The sequence below is a fragment of the Tachyglossus aculeatus genome, chromosome 10, assembly GCF_015852505.1.
Source record: "Tachyglossus aculeatus isolate mTacAcu1 chromosome 10, mTacAcu1.pri, whole genome shotgun sequence".
NCBI classification, from domain to species: domain Eukaryota; kingdom Metazoa; phylum Chordata; class Mammalia; order Monotremata; family Tachyglossidae; genus Tachyglossus; species Tachyglossus aculeatus.
In genome coordinates, this window is record NC_052075.1 from 34,829,907 (window position 1) to 34,837,462 (window position 7,556).

Sequence of the window (7,556 nt, forward strand, 5' to 3'; positions counted from 1 at the left end):
AAAAATAATCAGGGAATGTGTCTACCAGCTCTATTACATCATGCTCACCCAGGCACTCAGTACAGTGTTCTATATGTGCAAAGAGCCCAGTAAATAGCATTGATTGATAGATTGATGGATTGTAAACTCAATGTGGTCAGGGAATGTATCTATTAGCTTGGTTATATTGTTATATTGTTCTCTCCTTAGTGTGTAGTACAGTGCTCTGCACACAGTAAGTGCTCAATAACTATGATGGATTGATTGATAGCGGTGGCATTTGCATGGCTTATTTTGTAAAGAAAGAGGTACCAGATCTCTGTTGATCATGTCATTTCATTCTTTAAATTTGTAATGACTTTGGCAAGACATAGGGGTTATTGTCATTGGTGCCACTGACATTAACACTGTCACAGCAAGTTGGGATTAAAGAGCAGCCTATTTTGTGATCTGGGGTGACTTTTAGGTTTTGAAAGTATCCAAGGGGATTGCAAATTTCAAATAAAGATTTTATGCGGACTTTTACAAAAGAAATGGCAAGCCCAAGGGTACCAGGTTTAAGGATAGCCAATTTCAAAAAGTCAGGGCTGAGCAATAATAATAATTGTAGTGGTTGTTAAATGCTTGCTATGGGTCAAGCACCAAAAGTGCTGGGGTAGATACAAGATAATCCAAGTCCCACATGGGGCTCACAGTATCAATTGGAGGGAGTACAGGTATTTAATCCTCATTTTACAGATGAGGGACATGAGGTACAACAAAGTTAAGTGACTTACCCAAGGTCACGCAACAAGTAAGTGGTGGAACTGGAATTAGAACTGAAGTCGTCTGACTCGCAGGCCTATGCTCTTTCTTCTAGGTCATGGTGCTTCCTACAAGCTAAGTATTGGACAATCAGTTGTATTTAATATTAGACAGTAATTATTTCCTTCCAAAATATCCCAAAACTATTGACTTCTAAGTCTGAACATAGCCATGAGATGGAGGGGAAAGGGTGATGGAATTTATTAAGTGTTTACTGTGGGCAGAGCACTGTACTAAGCACTTGGGAGAAGACAGTATAACAGGGTTGATAGATGCAGTTTACAGTCCGGGGGGAGAGCACTTTAAAGATAAATTACGGTTATATACATAAGTTCTGTGCAGCTGAGAGTGGATTGAATATCAAGTGCTTGAAGGGTATGGATCAAAGTTCAAGGGCAATGCAGAATTGAGAGGGAGTAGGGCAAATGAGGGTTTTGTTGGGGAAGGCCTCTTGGAGGAGATGTGATTTTAATAAGGCAATAATTATAATTGTGGTAGTTGTTAATTTTGTTCATTCATTCATTCAATCATATTTATTGAGCGCTTACGGTGTGCAAAGCACTGTACTAAGCACTTGGGAAGTACAAGTTGGCAACATATAGAGACAGTCCCTACTCAACAGCGGGCTCACAGTCTAGAAGGGGGAGACAGACAACAGACACACATGAACTGGCAGACACACACCCTCGTGTAATAATAATAATGGCATTTATTAAGCGCTTACTATGTGCAAAGCACTGTTCTAAGAACTGGGGAGGTCACAAGGTGATCAGGTTGTCCCACAGGGGGCTCACAGTTTTAATACCCATTCTACAGATGAGGCAACTGAGGCCCAGAGAATTGAAGTGACTTGCCCAAAGCCACACAGCCGACAATTGGCGGGGCCGGGATTTGAACCTCTCACTCCAAAGACCGGGCTCTTTCCACTGAGGCACGCTGCTTCTCACAAAGTGATGTACAGACACACACCATCGTATAGGCACACGCTGCTAGCCTGGCACACAAAGATTTGTGTACACACACACACACACACACACACACTGTGCCTGTCTCCCTCCCGCTCCCCGGCCCAGGTTCTGTCAAGCTTCACTTCCCCCTAGGCTACAGCCTGGCCTGGAGTAGTTTGACTCCGCCCCACCACGACTCTCGGGCCTCAATCCCGATCCCGACCCTAAGCCGGTCCGGTTCCGTCCGGTTCAGTCCGGTTCGATCTAGTCCTGTCTGGTTCGGTTCGGTCCGGTCCTGTCCAGCCTAACAGCCCCAACCCCACGACGCTATGTGCCAAGCACTACACTAAGAGTTGGGGTAGATATAAAATAGTCCAAGTACCACTCACAGTCTAAATAAGAGGGAGAACAGGTATGAAATCCCCATCTTACTAATGAGGAAATTGAGATACAGATTAGTCAAGTGACCTACCCAAGGTCACACAGCAGGAAAATGTTAGAGCTGGGATTGAAAACTAGATCCTCTGCCTCCCAGTCCCATGCTCTCTCCACTAGACCGACCTGATTCCCGTTTCCTTCAGGCTGTGGCCCATACTCTTTAAATGTGCCTACAAACAGGCAGCCTCCAACCAGAAGCTGATGAACCTGAACTCGGCTTTTAGGCCACGTTTCAGCCAGGTTTTTAACAGACCCTTGAGAGAATCTGACAAGAGAGGGGATGATGCCCTTCTCTGCATTCCTGTTCAGCCTTTCCCCTTAGCTGAAATTCACAGTGAGAGCTGAGGATCCGTAAAGCACGTGAGTTAGCTTGGCTTCTCAAACCACCCAATCGCGGACCCCCTTAGCTGGTAACCGCACTGCCCCATGTTATCCCCACACAGGGTCATCCAAGGGCCTCTTTTCCAACATGCCTTGCTCCATCTCCTCAGGAGGGTTAGAAACAGCGGTGACAGGAACAGCATGGCTCCTCGGTAAAATGTAGGACGTTGGAAAGCCCATAGTCATGATGGTTACTGTAGCTGGATCATGGGATCCTAAGCTGCGAGGATCCTGAAACTCTGCTCTTAGAGAACAGCATCATATGGCTTTTAGTTTTTATTTATCTCTGTCTTCATCTCTATTTCTGTCTTTTTCTCTGGCTTAGAGGAGCAGCATGGCATTGTGGATAATACATGGGCCTGGGAATCAGAGGGTCATGGGTTCTAATCCCTGCTCTGCCACTTGTCTCCTGTGTGGCCTTGGACAAATCACTTCACTTCTCTGTGCCAGTTACCTCGTCTTTAAATGTATGAAGACTGTGAGCCCTATGCTGGACAGGGACTATGTCCAACCCGATTTGCTTGTATCCACCCCAGCACTTAGTACCATGCCTGACACACAGTAAGCATTTAACAAGTACCATAATTATTATTATAATTATTATCTCTCAGGTTGATTTAATTTCTTTACTATTTTATTTTCTCCTTATGTGTCCATCATCACCTCTTTCTTCTTCATTCTTAGATTAAGAGCCCTCTGAGGGCCAGGAATATTTTACAACAAGCCCTACTACAACCCAGCCCGTAGATTTCACTCCTCTAATGCTAACCTTCTCACTGTACCTCAGTCTTGTCTATCTTGCCACTGACCTCTCACCCACATTCTGCCTCTGGCCTGGAATGTCCACCTTCCTCATATCTGACAGACAATCATTCTCCCTTCCTTCAAAGCCTCACTGAAGGCACATTAAATGCTTAGTACAGTGCTTAGCGCTTAGTACAGTGCTCTGCACACAGTAAGCGCTCAATAAATATGATTGATGATCTCCTTCAAGAAGCCTTCCCTGAGCAAGCCCTCTTTTACCTGTTCTTCAACTCCCTTCTGCGTCACCCTAGCTTGCTCCCTTTAGTCATCACCCCCCTCGTAGCGTTTATGTACTTCTCTGAGATGTATTTATTTATGTGAATGTCTGTCCCCCCTCTAGACTGTAGGTTTGTTGTGGGCAGGGAATGTATCCTTTATATTGTTATATTGTACATTGTTTAGTACAGTGCTCTGAACACAGTAAGTGCTCAATAAATACAATTGAGTGACTGACAGAAAACCTGTCTTTCATCTCTGTGCATAGTAAGTTCTTAATACATATTATTATTATTATTATCAATATCTGGCCTTTAAACTGTCAGCCATGACCCTGGTAATTGTTCCTCGTTTTGTCCCTTTCTGCCAGGGCCAGCATTTATTCAGTGAAAAAACACTTTCATGAACTGGGTCGCCAAACTCACCTTCCTCCCACACGTCTTTGGAACAAAGAATCCTCCTTCATATCTGTTCCCTTCTGGCAAACATAGTGGAAGACATTTTTAGCAGCATTATGCAAAATGATTCTTCCTATCAATGTTAAAAACTGTTTTTGGGTTTTAATTGAATCATTATTAATGTCAAAAACTGAAGATAAAACCTAAAGCCCCACACAAATCAGTCTATTCACAATTCAGAGAGAAAAATGATTACCAAAACATGTTTGTCAGAAGACGTTTTTGAACGCTGCAACTTGTGACAGGCAAGAAGAGGTATGAAGATATCTTTTTTTTCCTAAACAAAACATATATGAATTATCTAATACTTTTCCTTTATTGTTTTATTTAAATCACATTCAATTTAGTGGTAGATTGCAACCGGAGCTTTGTATTTTAATTAAGTATTATTAAGTTCACATATAATGAAATTGGCAGATGCACTCTGTTTGGGGGAAATGGAGGAAGTGATTAGGTGTTAAGGCAACAGAGAAAAGCAGTGAGGAATCAAACATAAAATGAGATCTAAAAGCATCATATGGCATCTATCATTAATCTATTGTTTTCCTAATACTGCTCCTCTAGACCACGGTTTTGGAATCAAAGCAAACATAATATAAGGCATAATATAAAGGGGGATGATTTTTAATGTAAAACTATTATAATTTCTAAATTTCGAGTCATGTCATCTTTACCAAATATTTCAATTTTCTAGGTTTAAAAATGTCTTTGGGTGCTGTTTAAAAAAATAGTACCTGTCCTTTTTGTGCCTTTCCATTATAAAAAGGATGTAGTCTCAAATGTCAGTAGAACAAAATAGAAGAGTATCTATTTTTACTTAGAAATGAAGATTGTGTTCAACTTTACTTTGGAAATTTACAAAGGTTGCTTCCATTGAAATGGAAAGGCTACATAGTAGCCTGTTCAGTATTGTCAGGTGCACCGATTCTGTGTGAGTATGAAAGCCATCCTGTAAGATGGTAACCCACTCGGAATTCAGTCTCAGGTTTGGAAACATCTACAGAGGCTCTGCAGAGTCACCCAATGTCCTGCCTCTCTTGCCCAAGACTTCATCCCCGGAGGAAATGATGACATTTCAAAGTGTGGAAAGAAAGTGCACTTGTCTTCCTGGTAAGGGCTAAGACTGGAGTAAGTAACCAGTCCCCGGTATATAGCCACAGTTGAACCAATGACAGGTCTAGGGAATGCCAAATCATGTGATCTAGTGGAGAGACCATGGGCCCGGAAGTCTGGTAATCTGCGTTCTAATCTCAGATCCTCAGATCAGTTACTTGCCTGCTGTGTGATCTTGGGCAAGTCATTAACCTTCTCTGTGTCCTCATCTGTAAAATAGTGATTCAATACCTGCTCTCCTTTCTTCCTAGAGGGAGAGCCCCATGTCAGACAGGGCTGTATTTAATATGCAAATATGGTATCTACCCCAGTGATTACTAAAGACCTTGGCATTTAGCAAGCACTTATCACAAATATTATTATTTCATAAGTTCCCATCTGAGGGTTGCTGAGTTCCAATAGCCCACGTGGGCTTCCAATCCTTGCCTGTTCTGCTGCTGATGCGGAGGTTATCTTCAGCTTTTAAAATCACCAACCCAAGGAACCTGAATGATTTTGCTGGGAAATAATCAGGGACTGATGTTCTTTAAGGGTCCAGGGTAGGAAGCTAATGAGAAGCAGCTGCAGCTTCTCATGAGAAGAGAAGCAGCATGGCTCAGTGGAAAGAGCATGGGTTTAGGAGTCAGAGGTCATGGTTCTAATCCTGGCTCTGCCACTTGTCAGCTGTGTGACTTTGGGCAAGTTATTTAACTTCTCTGTGCCTCAGGTATCTCATCTGTAAAATGGGGATTAACACTGTAAGCCCCAGGTGGGACAACCTGATCACCTTTTATCTACCCCAGTGCTTAGAACAGTGCTTGGCACATAGTAAGCACTTAACAAATACCATCATCATTATTATTATTAATGGTCAAGTTGTCCCATTAACTCTGGTCTCAGGTGACTAGAGTGGCCCTCTTGCTCATGCCCTCCTATCTGCCTGGAATTCCTTCCCACATCACCTCTAGCAGACAACTGCTCTCCCCATCTTTGAAACTCTACTAAAATAACATCTCTTCCAGAGAGCCTTCACTGATAAATCATTAATCTCACAATCCCATTTTTCTTGCTAACTGCATCACCAATGCACTTGAGCCTTTACCTATTACACTCTTAGATACTCACCCCCAGCCACACTTCCTCTACACCACTTAGGTACATAACTTCGAACCAATCAATCTATCAATTATTGAGATCTTACTGTGTGCTGAGCATTGCACTAAGCATTTGGGAATCTACAGTGCAGCACAAATGGTAGACATATTTCCAGCCCACATGAGCTCACAGTCCAGGAGAGGGGAAAGTCATTTATGAATATAAATAAATTATGGCTGTGTACATAAGTTCTGTTTCACCTCAGGGTCGCACCTGGAGGGTTTCCAGTATTCTACCAGTCTCGACTACCAGAGGGAGAGTCAAGCAGAGGCATAGCCATTCCATTCCTAGCTTGGGCAATGGCTAGTGAGTGGAAGGCAATCTGCTACAAGTTAAAACTCATCTCTGCTGGATGGCAGCGGCATGGGAGAGAGTCGAGGGCAGAGACTTGAGTTTACTGTGCAGAAGGAGGCAATGGTAAACCACTTCCGTATTTTTACCAAGAAAACTCTGTGGATACACTACCAGAACGATGGCAGATGGAGGTGGGAGTTCTGGGAGAGACGTGTCCATGGCGTCACTATGGATCCGAAATGACTCGACATAAAACAAGACTAAAGTTCTGAGGGGCTGAGGATGGGGTAAATATCAAGTGCTTAACAGATACAGGTCCAAGGTGACATGGACAAGAGAGTGAATAGGGGAAATGAGGGATTAGTAATAATAATAATAATAATGGCATTTATTAAGTGCTTACCATGTGCAAAGCACTGTTCTAAGTGTTGAGGAGGTTACAAGGTGATCAGATTGTCCCATGGGGGGGCTCACAGTCTTAATCCTTCCCTTCTTCCCTCCTTCCCTTCCCCACAGCACCTGTATATATGTATATATGTTTGTACATATTTATTACTCTATTTTACTTGTACACATCTATTCTATTTTATTTTGTTAATATGTTTGGTTTTGTTCTCTGTCTCCCCCTTCTAGAGTGTGAGTCCACTGCTGGGTAGGGACTGTCTCTATATGTTGCCAACTTGTACTTCCCAAGTGCTTAGTACAGTGCTCTGCACACAGTAAGCGCTCAATAAATATGATTGATTGATTAATCCCCATTTTACAGGTGAGGAAACTGAGGTCCAGAAAAATTAAGTGACTTGCCCAAAGTCACATAGCTGACAATTGGCAGAGCCAGGATGGGGAAGGCTTCTTGGAGGAGGTGTGATTTGAAGGTGGAGCAGTGGTCTGTTGGATATGAAGGAGGACAAAGTTCCAGGCCAGCGGGAGGACATGAGCAAGAAATTGGCAGTGAGATAGACAGGACTGAATTCAGTTGCTATCTTCT

General features: G+C 42.9%; 1 non-coding gene across 1 annotated transcript; it reads left to right on the forward strand.

Moving 5' to 3' along the window:
• The first annotated feature begins 6,471 nt into the window (after positions 1–6,471).
• LOC119933776 lies at positions 6,472–6,607 on the forward strand. The gene has a single exon (XR_005452648.1). It is a non-coding gene; the product is annotated as a small nucleolar RNA SNORA7 (small nucleolar RNA).
• The last annotated feature ends 949 nt before the right edge of the window (positions 6,608–7,556 follow it).